General features: G+C 47.9%; 1 long non-coding RNA gene across 1 annotated transcript; it reads left to right on the top strand.

The window, feature by feature from the left end:
* Nucleotides 1-13,565: 13,565 nt before the first annotated feature.
* LOC116810448 (uncharacterized) lies at nucleotides 13,566-16,321 on the top strand. Its single transcript, XR_009213018.1, has 3 exons — nucleotides 13,566-13,697; nucleotides 14,200-14,499; nucleotides 16,139-16,321. It is a non-coding gene; the product is annotated as an uncharacterized LOC116810448 (long non-coding RNA).
* Nucleotides 16,322-17,011: the final 690 nt, after the last annotated feature.

Here is a 17,011-nt window from a genome sequence, read left to right as displayed (position 1 = left end):
GGGGAGAGAGATGGGGAGAGAGAGAGAGGGAGAGAGAGAGAGGGAGAGAGGGTGAGAGAGGGAGAGAGGGAGAGAGAGACAGAGGGGGAGAGAGACAGAGGGAGAAAGGATGAGAGAGGGAGAGAGACGGGGAGAGAGAGAGGGAGAGAGAGGAAGGGGGAGGGAGAGAGAGGGACAGAAGGAAAGAGAGAAGGAGAGAGAGAGAGGGACAGAGAGAAGGAAAGAGAGAAGGAGAGAGAGGGAAAGAGAGGGACAGAGAGAGGGACAAAGAGAGAGAGGGGGAGAGGGAGAGGGAGAGAGAGAACATGCACATTCACATAACTTTTGTTACAGTAGATTGCTATAACTGTTCTAGTTTGTTATTAGCCATTGTTGTTAATCTCTTACCGTGCCTAATGTATACATTAAACTTTGTTGTGAGTATACAGGTATAGGAAAAAACAGTACATACAGGCATACCTCAGAGATATTGCAGGTTCAGTTCTAGACCACTGCAATAAAGAGAAGATTGCAATAAAGTGACTCATACGAACTTTTTGGTTTCCTGGTGCATATAAAATTTACACTATACTGTAGCCTATTAAGTGTGCAGTAGCATTCTGTCTAAAAACAATGCGCAATCCTTAATTGAAAAATACTTTACTGCCAAAAAACGCTAACAATCATCCGGACCTTCAGCAAGTTGCTGTTGGAGGGTCTTACCTCGATATGGATGGCTGCTGACTGACCAGGGTGGTGATTGCCAAAGGATGGGGTAGCTGTGACAATTTCTTAAAATAAGACAGTGAAGGTCTCCACAGTGATGGACTCCTCCTTTCATCAGAATTTTCTCTGTAGCATGTAATGCTATTTGATAGCATTTTACCCACAGTAGAATTTTCAGAATTGGAGTCAGTCCCCTCAAACCTCGCCAATGCTTCATCAACTAAGTTTATGTAATAGTCTAAATTTTTGTTGTCATTTCAACAATGTTCACAGCATCTTCACCAGTTCATCTCAAGAACCCACTTTCTTTGCTTATCCATAAGGAACAACTCCTCATCCATTTACGTTTTCTCATGAAGGTGCAGCAGTTCAGCTGCATCTCCAGGCCCCACTTCAATTCTAGTTCTCTTGCTGTTCCCACCTCATCTGCAGTTCCTTCTTCCAATGATGTCATTAACCCCTCAAAGTCACCTATGAAGGTTGGAATTAACTTCCTCCAAACTCCTGTTAATGCTGACGTTTTGGTTTCAAATTTCACTTCACCAATGTTCTTAGTTGCATCTAGAATGGTGCAACCTTTCCAGAAGGTTTTCAATTTACTTTGTGCGGATCCATCAGAGGAATCACTCTCTCTGGCAGCTATAGCCTTACAAAATGTATTTCCAAAAAACTAGGACTTGAAAGTCAAAATCACTCCTTGATCCATGGGCTGCAGAATGGATGTTGTGTTAACAGGCATGAAAACAATGCTCATCTCCTTGTACATCTCCATTGGCACTCTTGGGTGACCAGGTGCACCATCAATGAGCAGAAATATTTTAAAATAAGTCTTTATTTTTGTCTGAGCAGTGGGTCTCTACAGTGGGCTTAAAATATTCAGTAAACCATGCTGTAAACAGATATGCTGTTATCCAGTCTTTGTTATTCCACTGATAGAGCATAGGTAGAGTAGATTTAGCATAATTTTTAAGGGCCTTAGGATTTTTGGAGTGGTCAATGAGCATTAGCTTCAACTTAAAGACACCAGTTGCATTAAAGTAACTGGTTGCATTAGCTCCTTACAAGAGAGTCAGCTTGTGTTTTGTAGCTTTGAAGGAAGTCACTGACATCTCCTATCTAGCTATGAAAGTCCTAGGTGGCATCTTCTTGCAACAGAAGGCTGTTTCTTCTACAGTGAACATCTGTTGTTAGTGTGGCCACCTTCATCAATGGCCTCAGCAGGGTCTTCTGGAGAACTCGCTGCAGCTTCTCCATCAGCACGTGCTGCTTCACCTTGACTTTCATGTTATGGAGATGGCGTCTTTCTTTCAACCTCATGAGCTAAACTCCTGCTAGCTTCCAACTTTTCTTTTGCAGCTTCCTCACCTCTCTCAGCCTTCACAACTCTCTCTCAGCCTTCACAGAACTGAAGAGAGTTGGGGGCTTGCTCTGGATTAGGCTGTGGCTTAAGGGAATATTGTGCTGGTTTGATCTCCTGTCCAGACCACTCATACTTTCTTCACATCAGCAATAAGGCTGTTTCACTTTCTCATCATTTGTGTGCTCACTGGAGTGGCGCTTTTAATTCTGTTCAATAATTTTTTCTTTGCATTTACAACTTGGCTATTTGGTGCAAGATGCCTAGTTTTCGGCATCTCAGCATTTGACATGCCTTCCTCCCTCAGCTAATCATTTCTAGCTTTTGATTAAAGTGAGATATGAGCGACTCTTTCTTTTACTGGAACACTTAGAGGCCATTGTAAGGTTCTTAACTGGCCTAATTTCAATATTGTTTTGTCTCAGGGAATAGAGAGGACTGAAGAGAAGGAGGGAGGTGGGGAGACAATTGGTTAATGGAACAGTCAGAACACACAACATTTCTCCGTGAAGTTCACTGTCTTATATGGGCACAGTTTGTGGCACCTTAAAACAATTACAATAGTAACATTAAAGATCGCTGACCACAGATTACCGTAACAGATGGAATAATGATGAAAAAGTTTTAAATATTGTGAAAATACGAAAATGTGTCACAGGGTCATGAAGTGAGCACCCACTGTTGGAAAAATTGTGCTGTCAGTCTTGTTCACTGCAAGGTTGTCACAAATCTTCAATCTGTCAAAAACAAATAAACAAAACCCCACAGTATCTGGAAAGCATAATAAAGTGAGGTACAGTAAAATGAGGTGTGCCTGCACAGGGCTCCGAAGGAGCTTCGGCTTCAGGCATCCACTGGGGTCTTGCAGTGAGTCCCCATGAATAAGGGGGGATGCTGGACACAGACAGGTGCTGTGGAGCCACGCAGCATTGGGAGAAGATAAGGTGGGTTTCGGGTTTGAATTCTCACTCAGTCACTTCCTGGCTTTTGGATGCTGGACTTTGCAAGTCACTGGGTTTGTCCTGACCTGTAAATTGGAGACAGCACCATTTTCCTTGATGAGTCTCCATGGTGGCAGAGAGATGCCGCCAGCACTGCCCTGGCACACACCCCCAGCCCCCGCCAGTGATGCCCATCACACATTCTTCACTCCAGGGACTGAGCACTGCCCTGGCACATGCCCCCAGCCCCCACTGGTGATGCCCATCACACATTCTTCACTTCAGGGACTGCGCTCATCCTCAGTGGGGTTTCCTCTTCTAAAATTGTCTAGTCTTTGAATTATTTTTTAAAAATTTAAAGTATATTTTATTTTAGTGATGACATTTTATCAGTTTGAGTGAACTGCAGAAATCTTACATTTCTGTAAGTTCATTATCACCTCCTGCCTTTGTAAAATCATTGTTTTGCAATTTCTTACACATACATTGGGAATCACAACATGATTATTTTTGCTCAAACTTCCAAACAAAATTTAGAAAACTCAGGAGGAGTCTGGGGGCAGTGGCTCATGCCTGTAATCCCAGCACATTGGGAGTCCGAGGTGGGTGGACTGCCTGAGGTCAGGAGTTTGAGACCAGCCAGGCCAACATGGCTAAACCCCGTCTCCACTAAAAATACAAAAATTAGCCGGGCATGGTGATGGGCGCCTGTAATCCCAGCTACTCGGGAGGCTGAGGCAGGAGAATTGCTTGAACCTGGGAGGCAGAGGTTGCAGTGAGCTGAGATCACACCATTGCACTCCAGCCTGGGCAACAAGAGTGAAACTCCATCTCAAAAAACAACAACAACATCAACAACAACAGCAACAAAACCCCCAAAAAACCCCATAAAACCCCAAAAACCTCAAGAGGAGGAGGAAGGTCTATTGTCTTCACCAGCATTTCCCTTCTTTCTGTCGCTGTTCCTTCCTTCCTCGCCTTTAGAGATTCCCTTTTCCATCGTTTCCCTTCTGTTTAGAGAACTTCCTCTCTCCATTGTTTTAAAGCAGGTCTGATTGTGATAAATTTTCTCCATTTTTCTTCATCTGAGAATGTCATGATTTTCCCTTAAGTCTTGAGGAAATCTTTGCTGCATATAGTATTCTGGGCTGATAGTTCTTTTCTTTCAGCGCTTGAAGAATTTGTGCCCTATTGGGACTGGTCTGTAGGGTTTCTGATGAGAAATTTGCTATCTTTTGTATTTTTTTTTTCCCTCTGAGTGATGCCTCCTTTCTCTCTGGCTGCTTTTGAGAGTTTTTCATTGCCTACAGCTTCTGAAGTTTGACTGGGATGTGGGTTCTGCTTTGGTTTTATCCTGTCTGTGCTTTGCTCAGGTTCTTGATTCTGAAGTGTATAATTTTTGCCAAATTTGGGAAATTTCATCCATTATTTTTTTAGATGCTTTTCCAGCCTTGTCCTCATTCTCCTCTTCTTCTGGGATTCCAACAACACGAATGTTAGGTTGTTGTTTTACTTCCAAGATACTGGAGGCATTTTATTCTTTTTTTTTAACCTGTCTTCTCTCTGCTGGTCAGATTGGGTAATTTCTACTGTTCCATCCTCAAGTTCATTGGCTATTTCCTCTGTCTTCTACATTCTTGTGTTGAGCCCATCCAGCAGGTTATTTTATTTGCATTATCATATTTTTCAGTTCTAACATTTCCATTTGGTTCTTTGCTGTATCTTCTGTTTCTTTGATGATGCTTTCTATTTTCACATGTGTTTCCAGCAGGTTTGTAATTGTGACAATTACTTGTTTGATAGTTCCAACATCTGTACCACATCAGAGTTGGTGTCTTTTGCTTGTCTTTTCTCATTTAAGTTGAGGTTTTCCAGATTCTTAGTATGATGAGTGGTTTTTATTTTATTTTTAGTTCTGGGGTACAATGTGCAGGGTGTGCAGGTTTGTTACATAGGTAAATGTGTGCCATGGTTGTTTGTTTCACCTATCAACCCATCATCTAGGTATTAAGCCCAGCATGCATTAGCTATTTTTCTTGATGCTCTCCCTCCCTCTGCCCCCACCCCAGGCCCTGGTGTTTGTTGTTCCTCTCTCTGTGTCCATGTGCTCTCATTGTTCAGCTCCCACTTATAACTGAGAACATGTGGTGTTTGGTTTTCTGTTCCTGTGTTAGTTTGCTGAGGATAATGGCTTCCAGCTTCATCCATGTTCCTGCAAAGGACATAAACCCATCCTTTTTATGGCTACGTAGTATTCCATGGTGTGTATGTACCATATTTTCTTTATCTAGTCTATCATTGATGGGCACTTGGATTGATTCCATGTCTTTGCTATTGTGAATAGTGCTGCAGTGAATATACACATGCATATGTCTTTATAATAGACTGATTTATATTCCTTTGAGTATATACCCAGTAATGAGATTGCTGAGTCAAATGGTATTTCTGGTTCTGGGTCTTTGAGGAATCACTAGATGAGTGATTTTTAATTGTATCTCAACACCTTCAGTATTACACCATGTTCTTATGTTCACCTTCTGCTTTAGCAGGTCTCCTCTGACAGCACACCATCGGGAGGAGGCTGTTGCCTCATTACTGTCAATTAGGGGTAGAAGTCTGGGTTCCTCACCAGGTGCCCCGACACCTGGGGTGTTGGGAGGTGCCTTCTGAGTGCAGGGGGTGGAGGTCAGACTCTCCATCAGGTCTCTGCTGATCCACCCATCAGGAGTGTGGGCGGGGCCACAACCTTTCCTCTGGTACTTGGCTGGAGGAGGCCATTGCTGTTGGAAAGTTTTCCTTCTTGCTGAGTTGCTCCATTCCTTTGACCTGGAGAGTGAACTGGCTTTTCTTTGGCCTTTTGTTGGGTCTGTGTCTGTTAGTGTTTCTGGGTGGCTGGACTCTCCAGGCCTCAGGGAGGATAAAGAAAATGCTACATGTTTCCTCAGGTCCTGCTGTCTCTAGCCCGTCTGCCTTCTCTAATTTTCACAGCTTTTTCTTGAGTGTTTGATGTGTAATACATACAGTTCTAGCTGTTCTTAGTGAGGGGAATAGAGAGAAATGGACCTACTTCATGTTGTCTGGAACCGTAAGTTCTTTAATCTGGTTTTGTGGCTGATGTGCAAAATATCATTCATCTCCTTCAGCTGTGTGCAGCTCACCTGCACCACCTTGGAGGCCCCAGTGCCTTTCTCTGCCGTAGCTTTCACCAAGGAGCTGCTCAAGCATCCTTCTGAGAGCCAGGCCAAAGCTTCTGGGCCGAGAGGATGCTGGTGTTTCAGTGCTGGGTTGAAACAGGCACACAGAAGAGGCAGTGATCTTGATGGTGGCAGCTTTTCTGGATCTCATTCCAAAGGCTCTCCAGCTTCCAGGGGAAGTAATTCTCCAACGCGTGCAGCAGGAGCTGCCTGAATCCTGGCCTGCCTCTGGCATGGGGAGGCTTCATGGCACGGGCATGGGAGGGTGGAGCTGCTGTTCTCAAGTGGCCTAGTCTCTGGGCAACTTTGCGCTCTTAATGTACTTACAATGATAACTACGAAAACCGAGGAATTTAAAATATTAAATACATTCTGTGTAAACCTAGCATATTTTTATTAAAAGTGATATTTTCCAAACAAAAAAATATTTAATGAGAAGAGTGGTCTTGGTGTGTGTGCCTTTGCCAATCTCTCTCATGCCTGGCTTAGCAGGAGTCAGTGGATTCTCACATCTTTTTCTGGTGGAAGTGGATGAAGATAATTCCATTCGCTCAGATACACAGTTGGTAAGAGGAGTCTTTAATGGCCTTCTCAGTTACATGTGGATCTTTGATGATACACCAATTAGGCAGTTTCTTTAAGGTTAGTTACGACACGGGAATCCAAAGCTATAGCCACGCATTGCTTAACTGCGGGGCGCTTTCTGAGAAATGTGTTGTTACGCAATTTCATCACTGTGTGGACATCTGGAGCAAGCTTGTCCAACTCATGGCCCATGGGCCGCATGTGGCCCAGGATGGCTTTGGATGTGGCCCAACACAAATTCGTAAACTTTCTTAAAACAGTATGAGTTTTTTTTTTTTTTTTAGATCATCAGCTATCATTAGTGTTGGTGTATTTTACATGTGGCCCAAGACAATTCTTGCAATGTGGCCCAAGGAAGCCAAGAGATTGAACACCCCTGATGTAGAGTGTGCTGACTCAAACCTAGAGGGTAGCGCCTGCTGCACACTTCGGCTCTATGGTGCAGCCTCTGACTTCTAAGCTACAAACCTGCACAGTGTGTGACCCTACTGAACACTGTAGGCAACTCCAACACAACGGTAAGCATTTATGTGTCTAAATATATCTAAACATAGAAAAAATACAGTGAAAATACAGTATAAAAGATAAAAACTGGCACACCTACACAGGGCACCTCCCACGAATGGAGCTTGCAGGACTGGAAGGTGCTCTGGGTGAGTCAGGGAGTGGGTGGGGACTGGCTGTGAAGGCCTCGGACATGATTGCGCTCTACTGGCGACTCACAAACGCTGTACACTTCGGTGCACTACACTGATCAAAAATAGTTTTCTTCTTTCAATACCACATTAAGTTTAGCTTACTATAACTATTTTTACTTTTATAAACTTTTTTTGACTCTTTTATAATAACACTCAGCTTAAAACACACATTGTACAGCTGTACAAAAATATTTTCTTTATATCTTTATTCTATATGCTTTTCTTCTATTTTTAATTTTTTACTTAAAATTTTTTTTTTGTTAAAAACAAAAACACAAACACACACATTAGCCTCAGCCTGGTCCTGGGGTCAGGACCGTCAACATCACTGTCTTCTGCCCCCACATCTTGTCCCACTGGAAGGCCTTCAGGGGCAGTGACACACACGGAGCTGTCATCTATGACAATGCCTTGTTCTGGACACCTCCCGAAGGACCTGTCTGAGGCTGTTCTGCAGTTAACTTACACATATATAGAAAGACCAGTACTCCAAAATAATGATAAGAAGTATAGCATAATAAATACACCAACCTGTCACAAGACCATTTGTTACCATTATCAAATATGACTGCTATAGCTAATTGTGTGTGCTGGGCTTTGTCACATCACAGCCATCCTGGGGTCACACAGCGCATCACTCACGTGGGTGCATAATGCTGGTGTGAACAAACCTGCTGCGTGGCCAGCGTGTAAGAGTCTAGCACAGACAGCTGTGTACAGTACGTAGTACTTGAGAATGACCATCAACGATTATGGTCCTGGTTTATGTATTTACTACACTGAAAACAAAGGTGGTGGGGTCAGGGGTATGGGTCAGAAGCCCAGAAACTGTTAGGTAGAGGGGAGGAAAACGGGGGGAAGGAGAATAGACAGAACTATCAAGTTTGGCCTCGGATAAAGGATTAAGAGGAAAATGCAGGATCCCAGGTGCCGGGGCTAATGCAGAAGCCAGGCAGGGGCTGGGAGGGGCAGGAAGCACCTTCAACAAATGCCTACCCACCCCTGCTCAGCCCCACAGGCGGGTCCAGCCCTGAAGTCCAATCTCCACTCATTCTGGACAAATGCGGGGGTGGCTTTCATTCCAGTTCCCCAGTACAGGGATGGGGAGGCCTCTGTGGGTCTTGGCAGCCCTGTTCTCTGGAGCCTGTGTCCGGCAGTCCCCTTTCTGTGCGGGGGGAGGGTGGAGGCGCCAAGCTGTGGCCTGGGACAGAGGCCAGGTGGAACCAGGTGGAACATGGCAGTGGCCTCCAACCTGCCTTTGTCTGGCTTCCCTGAGGGATCATTGGTGCCTTTACATGTCGAATTCCAGAAACCAGCCACTCCAGCCAAGACACACATGGAGAGTGGACTTTGGCAATGGCCGTGGCTTTGGCAAAACTCCGACGGTGCCAGGTTCCTTCTCCCCTTGTAGAAATAAGGCCAGACTGTGCCGAGGTCTCAATGCCCAACTGCCGACTGAAGGTCACACCCAGGCTGCAGGGAGATGGAGGGGGAGGTCAAGAGAGGCTGAGCAGGGAGTTGAAACCCATGGGGTAAAACTATTTATTTTATTCACTTTATTTTTTCATAAAGGACCAAAGGCCGCTGTAGGCGATGATTATCCCCGATCACAGCCCTCGACCGGAGCGCACTTCCCCGCATCTGGAGCCATCTGCATCTGTCTCCTTTGCAGTCGGCCGGTAATTGGGTCTGAAATCACACGCGTCCCACTCAGCTACATTTACATTTCCTTCTTGCGCTGTTTTTATATCCAGCGCTGTTGAAACCACTCCTAGGATGAATTTCTAAACTTAGACCATCTCATCCTCAAACGGCAAGAAGGAAAGTGTGATGTGTCTGTGAATCTGCTGAATGGGCCGAGGGGTGTTTTTAAAAGATCATATTGTGGGGAAGAAGCAGGCACTGCAGAAACCTATGGATTGGGTGCTAAAACCTACAAGCTTCCCAGGAAGCTGCCTTTTGGGAGTCTGAACTATTCCAGAACCTTTTCCTAGTAGCAGATCACAATCACGGTCTCTTCTGTGAGCCCGCTTCAACCCAGCAAGGAAAGGACACCTCTGCACTCCAGCAGTAAGAGTAGGGAACCCCACTCTCCCTACAACATAAAGGCTACATATTTGAGATCCTCTCAGTGGACTTTTTAAAAAAATAACATCTTTCATTTATGCTCGAGCAGGGAGAAGAGTCATTAAAAAGAAGAGATCTATAAAATCCCTGTCCAATGCTTTTGGCCAGCCAGCTGCTCAGGACAAAGGGCTGCCTGGTTTGGGGACCTAATTATCCGGAGGCCAAGGCGCGGCTGCGGGTGATGGGGCTGCCGACTCCGCAGCAGCACAGTCCGCCCCATTGTTGGTGAATTTCCTGCTCTTGGCACTTTCTTTGGCAGCCTCATGGCCAGCACCTGTGCACTCAGACCTGGGGCCTGGGACGTCTACACAGATGTCACGGCGCTTTTGTTGATTTCCTATTAGTGGCACTTAATAGGCAGGCGCTGGGGACAGCTTGGCTCTGCTCCGGGGAGGGGCCGCAAACATCACTCCCTTGGTGGGCGAAGGGTCAAATGGTTTCTAAAGCTCAGCCAGATAATTGCTGGTGATTAGCAATTTTAATTAGCAGGTGCGAGGGGTCGGGACCCCCTTCCCTGTAATTGGACAGGTTGTTAACATCCATGGAGTTGTGACCAGGGAGTATATTTTACTAATACGCTCTAGGTCTTTTAAAGTTAATTAAATTAAAGCAGCTAAAACCACTAGAGACGGCCTGAGATCTGATGAGCCAGATAGGAAAAGTTTTCAGTAAAACTTGTCTCACTGGAAAAAAAAAAAAAAGAAAAAAAAAACTTCAAACACAGCCATGAATCCCTTGAGAACACCGCGTGCCCCTGTGCGTGTTCTTCTGTGCTGCGGAGGGCTGGGGCCGTGAACGTGTTTCCTCCGCTGGGTGCCTCATGTTGGGACTCAGCCTGTCGGGGGTCCAGCTCTTCTGTTCTGCGCACTGACTCTTAGGGGCTTTGTTCGGTCACAATGAGCAGAAAACCAGTGTCTCCCTGGTGCAGCCTTGGAAGGGGCTGGACACCCACTCATGGCCACAGAGGGCAGCTTCCGGGCAACGCTCCAACTCTGCCTCTCTGACTCCTCACGGATACAGGCGTGTGTTTGAAATTGATCAATGTCCCCGCAGTTCCTTTCACAGACACCAGAAAGCCTGCGAATACACTTCACAGTCTCTGAGTAAGTGCAAGAAGAGGGCGTGGCAGGAGTTTCCTGGGGTCTCAGGGCCCAGGGCTGGTGCCTGCAGCACACGCCTCTCTAGGCACGCGGGAGGCTGCATGCAGCCCGGGCCGATTTAAAGGCAGGTGAAAACTGACGCAGCCACACTGCCACACTGAGTGTGACGACAGGGAATAGCTTAGCTCACAGGCTCAGGAGGTGGGACGCAAGCAGCCAGGAACACCGGCCTCGGGTCAGACTCGGAGGAGGGGCGTGGGGAGAGGAGGAGGCACCCGCAGGCAACGAGCTCAGGGTAAGAGCAGAGGCGGTGGCAGAACCTCGTCCTCAGTCCCCGAGGTCCCAGGGCTGTGCCTGGCTCGGCAGGCTGTCTAGAGATGCAGAAGGCGGGGGTGTGAGAGCCTCGCCCAGGACCTTCGGTTTCTTGGCCCTGGTGTTAGAAGCTTTAACTGGAAGTCTTTTCTGTCCACGACACATTTCTGATGCTCTTTGCCCACAATACAGACACTCGCTCTAAGCGCCGATAGGAATAATTCGTTCATGACGGGAGAACCGAGTGCTCCATTCTGAGTTCCCGCAGAGGGTTCAGTGCGTTTCCAGAAGGAGCAGATGGGGGCGCGGGCGTGTGTTTGAAGGAGCTTCGAAGAGGGTGGCCCTGTGGGGTGGGGTGGGGGGATGGGGCCTCGTGGCATGGGGACAGTGACCCCAGGAAGCTTCCGGCCAAGGGGTGTCACTCACATGGAGCCGAGTGTGACTGAGGGTGAGCTGGCGGTAGGAGGCTATGTCCCAGGGGGCGGCAGGCAGAAGGTGAGGTCCTCGGCCATGCGTGAGACTGAAGAGGGCTGCAGGATGCGCTGTCGGAGGCTGCTTGGGTAAGTGTGCAAACATGGGGCATCTAACATGCATCCCTGACCATTTTCCTTTGTGATTTAAAAAGCATGTTTTGGCCCGGTGCAGTGGCTCATGTCTATAATCTCAGCACTTTGGGAGGCTGAGGTGGGCGGATCACCTGTGGCCAGGAGTTCGAGACCAGCCTGGCCAACATGGCAAAACCCCATCTCTACTAAAAATACAAAAATTAGCCGGGTGTGGTGGCGCACGCCTATAATCCCAGCTACTTGGGAGGCTGAGGCAGGAGAATCACTTGAACCCAGGAGGCAGAGGCTGCAGTGAGCTGAGATTGCATCACTGCACTCCAGCCTGGGCGACACAGTGAGACTCTGTCTCCAAACAACAACAAAACTAAAAAAATTATTGTATACATGTTTACAATAATACCTTCTCCCCACACCTGATTCACCTGTAGTTGTTTTCTGGTGCCCCTCATACCTCTGGGGAGCACCAGCCACAGTGCCCCAGGTGGCTGTGTACATGCCCTGCCCCTGGGCCCTCATATCCCGATGGTCTCCTGAGTGGGAGCATGGAGCTGAGGGAGTGTGTCCAGGAGACTCTGAGCCCCGGCAGAACAAAGCGAGCTCTGCCTTCAGCCCTTTGGCCTTGAGACTCCGTGCCTGAGAGCGGGAGCAGGACCGTCTGCACTCAGGGCAGCTGAGGGCAGCTCCTGGGGTTCATCACCTTTGTTGAGTGACTACAGGCAAGTCCATAGAGAATATTCCTTCCTTCTTGTTATGCTTCCACCCCATAATCTTTAAAACCAGTCTGCAAAAACATCAAAACACCTGGCTCAGAACTCAGGACTCAGGAGCTCCCGCCAGGCTGTTTGGTGGAGGCTGCAGGCAGAGGAGGGGATCCACTTGGAGGAGGCAGGCAAATCAGATGTGCAGGGTGGTCACTATCATAGTTTTCCGGGAAGGTCATGCTCCTGTGTGGAGCAGGGCGGACAGAAGGACCCAGCGGTTGGTATAGGGCAGGTCGCTGATGCCCTTAGTTAATGGGGCCCTGAAGCAGAGTAAGTCCCAGCAGGAGGGCCTGGCCAGGTCCCTGTGATGTCCCCAGTGAATGGAGGCGAGGCCAGGGGCTGAGAAAGGACTCCATCTGCAGATGAAACCACGGAAACTCCGGCTTCTGAACTTGGGGGTTTGGCTTGGGCAACACCCTTGGTTAGACAAATCCAGAGCAAGGATGGTGAAGAACGCCCATTAGTCAGTGGCCTTCCTTTATCTCTTAGCTTTTCCCTTGCGATATGGTTTGGCTCTGTGTCCCCACCCAAATCTCATCTTGACCTGTAATCCCTATGTGTCCAGGGAGGGAGGTGATTGGATCATACAGGCAGTTCTCCCATGCTGTTCTCATCATAGTGAGTTCTCATGAGATCTGACGGTTTTATAAGTGTCCAGAAGTTCCTCCTTTGTGCTTCTCTCTCCTGCCGCTTTGTGAAGAAGGTGCCTGCTTCCCCTTTGCCTTCCACTGTGATTGTAAGTTTCCTGAGGCCTCCCCAGCCATGTGGAACTGTGAGTCAATTAAACTTCTTTCCTTTATAAAGTACCCAGTCTCGGGTATTTCTTCATAGCAGTGTGAAAACAGACTAATGCACCTTGGAAATAAACTCATGCTTATAAAAGACTTGCAAAAATAGCAAAACTAGTATAAAGTGTCTGCCCTACCTTCCACCCGGCTTCCCTGAAGGCTGTGGTTACATAATTCATTGTGTTAAACTTACAGTCACATAGCAGATGACACTATTACCAGCCGGTCTACAGGCCTTACGTGAACGCTACCAATTTCCCTGTGATTGCCTCTTTTCAGGTCTCAGACCCATTCCGGGGCCCAGGTTGCTTCTAGCTGCTGTGTCATTCGTCTCTGCCCAGCTGGGGGAGTTCCTCCCTCTAGATTCCTCTTCAATGACCAGGGCAGCTCTGGAGAGCTGATTTTATAGGATGCTGCTTCGTTTGGGTTCGTCTGATGTTTCTTCATGAATAAATTAAAATTATGCATTTTTGGCCAGAATGCCAAATGTCCTTCTGGAGCCTCCCGGCAGGCACGTGACGTCCCACAGCCTCACTCCCGGTGGTGCAACTTTGACCACACAGGTAGGTGGCATCTGCCGGGCATCTCCCCTGTCAGCTTGGGATTTTCCCCTTTGCCATGATTCAGTGTCTTATGAAAAGGTATCTGGGGACTACGGAAATAGCCAGTTTCTCCTATTTTTGCCTGCCGATATCAGCTCCCTCGAGAATGCTGCCTTGTACACTTCTTCCCGTGCTGCTTGCCCAATGGTGGTGTTCCAGCTTTTCCCGTTTCTTCTTTCCTTCCACACTGAGTAACTGGGAGTCTCCTGTGAGAAAGGGCTGTCCCTCCCCACCCTGTGTGTTTATCTCATTACCTATTTGTATCAGCTTAAGCTCATGGATATTTATTCTATTCTGTGGAATAGAATTTATTATTATACTATTATTATTCTTAGTTTAAAATTTCCAGCCCTGGCCACTGGGTGTTCCTTCAGTAGAAGAGCCTTACTAAAGCCACATGCTGTGGAAGTGTGCTTTTCTAAATTTTCTTTTTTTTTTTTTCCTTTTTTTTTTTTTGAGACAGAGTCTCACTCTGATCTTGGCTCACTGCAACCTCTGCCTCCTCGGTTCAACTGATTCTCCTGCCTCAGCCTCACCAGTAGCTGGGATTACAGACGCCCATCACCATGCCCGGCTAATTTTGTATTTGTAGTAGAGACGGGGTTTTGCCCTGTTGGCAAGGCTGGTCTCGAATTCCTGACCTCAAGTGATCCGCCTGCCTTGGTCTCTGGGATTACAGACGTGAGCCATCACATCTGTGCGTGAAGGTTTTCTAACCTTCTATCAGATTTTCTAACCTCCCCAAGCCACAGGATGAGAGAAGGTGAGCGACCCTCTCAGGGACACAGGGCAGGGCAGAGGGCAGGGGCTGGCTGTGCGGCTGGCTCCGGGGGGAACACACAGCAGTGGGAGGGCCTGGTGCTGTCTATGGCTGCGGCTGCTGTCTGTACAGTGAACTGGTGAGAACCATGCAGATGTGGGGGACATGGCCCTGAGCACAGTCAGTGCCCTGCCCGAATCCAGCTTGCTTTTCATTAGTGTTCTAAGGAAAGGACGCTGAACCTAGTGATGCTATTCAGGCACCTGAGGTGCCAGGCGAGGCTCAGTGCTGCACGCGAGCTTCCGGTCAGTCCTCGAAGCCACCTCAGAGCCAGGGCCCAGGCTACGGGCACGAAGCTTCATCAAGGAGGGCATCAGGGTGTCCGGCTGCTATGGAATATGATGGGGGTGCTCTCGCGTGTGCTTGCATGTGCTCTGTATGCACTTCTGTGCCCTCGTGTACTCCCGTGTGCCTTTCTGTGCTCTTGTGTGCTCTCCTTTGTGCTCACGCATGTGCTTGTGTGTGCTGGTGGGGTGAGTGTGATGCTCTAGGGAGGCCGTTCCCTCGGGGCGGCTGCCTTATCTAACTGCCCTGCCTCCCCAGGCCCTGCTGACTCCAGGCCTCCAGGAGATGGGAAGTGAGCACCTGCCCTCCGTGTGCCCCGCTGTGGGTGTCCTGGGCTGAGCAGGAGGCACTGGCCCCACGTAGCCCTCACAGGGTGGAGCTGCTGCTCCCAGGGCAGAGGACATGTCTTCTCCCTGCCTGCTGCCTGGGGCTCACCTTGCTCAGGCCAAGACCCGACGCCCTGAACTGTGGTCACTGATGGGTGCCACGTGGATCTCCAGGCACCACGAGCCGGGCTGAGCTTGTTTTCCATGAGCCCATCGCTGTGGGTGTTGTGCACACACTGGGGCTGGCTCTTGTCAGGGAACACTGTAATGACTTACACGCCTAAAAATGGCAGCTTAATGTCCTGAAATCATACAACAGAAACATTTCTAACCTCCTCCAAATTCCGCGGGTGACCGGGACGTTTGGCTGTGGTCTGCTCCTGAGTACCGTCAGAGGCTGCGCTGGGCTGCGGGGTCCCTCTTCGGTTCGGCTCGCGGGGAGGTGCCGGTGGGTGGTGCAGGGACCGAGGCTGGGGTCTGCACGCGTGTGCTGTTTCTCAGCCTGAGGGTCAGCTATGCACGCTGAAGGCTTGGTGGTGGGCAGCCAGGAAAATGCTCTGTGTTTTGGGGTCTGCTCTTCACTCATTGTAGGAGACTCTCTGTGTAGTTTAAGCTCTAGAGAGAATGATCTCTGGAAGCCAAAATAGACATAAAGTTTACATTCAAATGCCGTGTATCTCAGTGCATTCAGAAATGCGCTTAAATGCTGGAAAGCACTGCTTTCCCCGTGGATGATTGAGGTTTCTTCTATTTCGTTATAATGTTGTTTCTGGAAAAGAGATCATCAAGATGCAGAGGCCGTGGCTGCGACGGAGGAAGGAAGTGGGGGAGCCACGGCAGGAGGGAGGAGAGAGAGAGGGAGCTTGGAGGAGGGGGCTGCCTTCCGGTGTTCAGGACACCTGTGCCCCGGTTACCTGTCTGTGCTCCCATGAAGTGTTGTTACTGCTCATCGGTTTGCTTCTGCCCTGCAGGAATCATGGTCTTTCCGTGTGGCAAGGCCACCAAGCAGCGGCACCACCCCGGACAAGAGCAGGTCACCCTTCCTGGCTGCCGCGTGGCAGGGCGGGTTCAGGGATGGACTCTGCGCTTCACTCTGATTTTCGTCACTTTTGTGGGTTGAAGTTAGACCCCTACTCTGTTGTTTGAACACAGATCTGGGCCACTTTATTGATATTAGTTACCTGCTGTGCCTCTCAGCACCTCCCGACTTCCTTGCTGTACCCTGAAAATGCAGGTTTTGTGCACCTGAATTATAATCTTGCTGTGATAATGCGCCTGTATTGATTCAACAAAATGAGTTGTCTATTTTGTTTTCACTTCGACATCTCTAAGAAGGAAAGACTGACAATTGGGAACATAAATATTTTGGACTTCACATCTTGTGGCATGAAGATGATAAAAAAAAAGTGTAATAATTACGAGGTAAAATTTTACCGGGAAATGCAGTTCTGTTTGAACTGGAGGATGAACTCACAGAAAGCGCTTATTCTAGAGCAGTGTTGAAATGCTTCAATTGCCCAAGCATCGAAAAGGCAGAAAATTGATAGCATTCCATTAAAGGTGCAACAACCAAATCTAAATATGTAGAAACTGCTGCCTGGGTCAGGATTGATTTTAGGCTTTATAAAAAATATATAAAGGGTTTTATTTCTACAGTGCTTTATCCTAGACATTGTGTTTGGGCTCTAAGGCATTTCTCTGATTTACCAAGCATGATTATAAATAATATCTTCGAAGGATTGCCGAACATTCTAACCCCACATTTTTTTTTTACATGAGTTTGATGTTTTCTTGTAGGTTCGGGTTCATTTAATTAGATTGGGTTGAGTTGGATTTCAGTGCTT

Source organism: Hylobates moloch, unplaced genomic scaffold, assembly GCF_009828535.3.
Source record: "Hylobates moloch isolate HMO894 unplaced genomic scaffold, HMol_V3 SCAFFOLD_4, whole genome shotgun sequence".
Lineage (NCBI taxonomy): Eukaryota > Metazoa > Chordata > Mammalia > Primates > Hylobatidae > Hylobates > Hylobates moloch.
The sequence above is the reverse complement of the archived record's forward strand: the minus strand, read 5'-3'. Positions and strand labels throughout refer to the sequence as shown.